The sequence below is a fragment of the Tupaia chinensis genome, unplaced genomic scaffold (genome assembly GCF_000334495.1).
Source record: "Tupaia chinensis unplaced genomic scaffold, TupChi_1.0 Scaffold000005_2, whole genome shotgun sequence".
Lineage (NCBI taxonomy): Eukaryota > Metazoa > Chordata > Mammalia > Scandentia > Tupaiidae > Tupaia > Tupaia belangeri.
Window position 1 is genome coordinate 674,911 of NW_006159434.1, and position 2,630 is coordinate 677,540.

A 2,630-nucleotide genomic window follows, 5' to 3' on the forward strand; every position below is an offset into this window, starting at 1 on the left:
AAACCTCTCAAAAAAAAAAAAAATTAGAAGGGAGGAGACACTCCCCAAGTCATTTCTTTAGACCATGTTTTACCTGGGCATTAAATCCAGCAATGACATCAGAAGAAAAAAAATATAGGTCAATATATCCTACTATTATAGAGACAAATATGCTCCAAAAAGTTTAGCCGACTGAATCTAGTGATACTTGAAAAGAATTTTACATGATGACCAGGTGAAATATACCCCAAGAATGTAAGGTTGGAAATTCCCATAAAAATCATTCAATGTAGGGACCAGCAGATGGTGTAATGCTTACGTCACTGGACTTCCATGTAGTCAGCTGCAGTTTGAGTCCCATTCCTGGTGGCTAAAAACTCATGCTGGGGGCATGTGTGTGCATGCCCAAGATCTTGAGAAGAGAAGAGAAGGTGGCCATCCTCCCCTGGGGCGGGGGGCAGGGTGTGTGTGGTGGTGGTGATTTTTCGCTTTCTGTCTCTCTGGCAAGAGCACATGCCTTATAGCAAAAACCTCTCTAAAACAAACAAACAGAAAGAAATCATTCAATGTAATACACAAAATTAGTAGAAAAAAGGACAAAAATCACATTTCCAATAGATAACAAAAATGACATTTAGCAAAATTCGATATCTCATGTTAAAAATACTTAATAAGCTAGGTGTAGAAGGGGACTCTCTATTTTCATAAATGCCATTTATAAAAAAACCCACAGCTAGGAATGGTGATGGCAAAATGGCAGACTAGGAAGGTCAAAGACCTTTACTCATGGAAATATCCAAAAACAATCAGAAATTTCCTGAAACCTCACAGAAGTTCTCTAAAGTAATCACATATCTACAGCAACCAAGAAAAAAATTATGTTCAAAATTGAAGAAATGTAGCAAATTTTACTCACCGTTTACACTTTTTACTCGCTGTTTAATCTATTCCAGTATAGCATGCTTTTAGTTCTCAGTTCCCCACAGCAAGTCACAGAAGAACACATTTGCTACGTTCTAACTTGTCTGGTGTCTGCCTGAATAACTTGCCTCTGTTTTGCCTAATACTTTACAAATGTTTTGCATTTGACAAAAATCCAAGACTTTTTCTATAAAAATACTCAGTGTGGGAAAAGCAGTTGACGTAATGGCTATGTTGTTGAACTCCCATGTAGCCGTCAGCGATTCGAGCCCCAGACCTGGTGGCTTAAACTCACGCTGGCTGTGTGTGTGTGCGTGCCCAAGATCCAGAGAGGAGAATGAAGGAAAAGGGATTGCGGTGTGGCCATACCCCCTGGGAGGTGATTTCTCACTTTCTGTCTCTTTGACTCTCTCTGTCTTTCTAGCAAGCGTATGTGCCCCATAACAAAAACCTCTCTAAAAAAAAACAAAAAACAAAAAAACAAACAAACAAAAAAAAACACTCAGTGAGCAAGGAATAGAAGGGAACTTTCTCAACATATTATAGGGCACCTATCATAAACACAGAGCTTGGCCCAACCATAGTAGCACACGTTAAATGCTACTGCTTGGCAGGCTGAGGCCACATGAAAGGCTTTGCTTTTATTCCTGGCCTCCTCTGAAAAGCCCAGTGTGGTGGTGTGCACCTGTGGCCCCAACTACTCAGGAGACTGAGTCAGGAAGGACTGCAAGCTTGGCCAGTGTAGGCAACATGGTAAGACCTTGTCTGAAAGAGTCGAGCACAGAGGCACTTGTAGTCTCATACACTTGCGAAGCTGAGGCAGGAAGATGGTGACACAGTGAGACCCTGTCTTAACGGAAACGAGCAACACAAAAGCCATCATATAAACACACAAACATAATTGTAAAACTTAAAAACTTTCAAAAAATGCACAGTTTACAATATACTGAATGGCAAAAGACTGAAATATTTTCCCCTAAGATCAGGAAGAGGACAAAAATGCTTTTGTCACTTCTAGTCAACATAGTATCAGAAGTCCTCTCCAGACAAATTAGGGAATAAAGAGAAACAAAACACATCCAAATTGGAAAGGAGAATGTAAAATTATCTCTGCTAACAAATGATCTGATTTTATGCGAAGAAAAGCATAAAGATGTCACAAAACAATTGTTACAGCTAATAAGCTAATTTAGAAAAGTTGCATGATACCGTATCAATACAAAATATCATTCGCTTTGCTTTGCACTAACAATGAACAATATAAGAAGGAAATTATAACCATTCTATTGGGTTGTCAGAAAAGTCATGACGTATTTTTTGCATTTTTTTCTACACAAAAATGCATGACTTTTCTGACAGCCCAATATTTATGATAGGATTAAGCAACAATATGCTTAGGAATAAATTAACCCCCAAAAGGCAAAATACATGTATACTAAAAACTAAAACACATTTATGAAAGAAATTCTAAATAAATGGAAAAACATAGTGCATTCATGGATTGGAAGACTTCATATGTTAAAATATTAATATTATCCAAAATAATTTCCAGAGTAGAAATGAAAAAAATACTATTCTGAATTTCATACGAAATTTCAATATATTCTAAAGAGCCGAAAGTATTTCAAGAGAACACAGTTGCAAGATCAAATTCTCTCTTCTTACACCGATACCAATACAATTTGATTAAGATCGAGTTCCCCCTATTGGCCTCATTTTGATTTAATTAC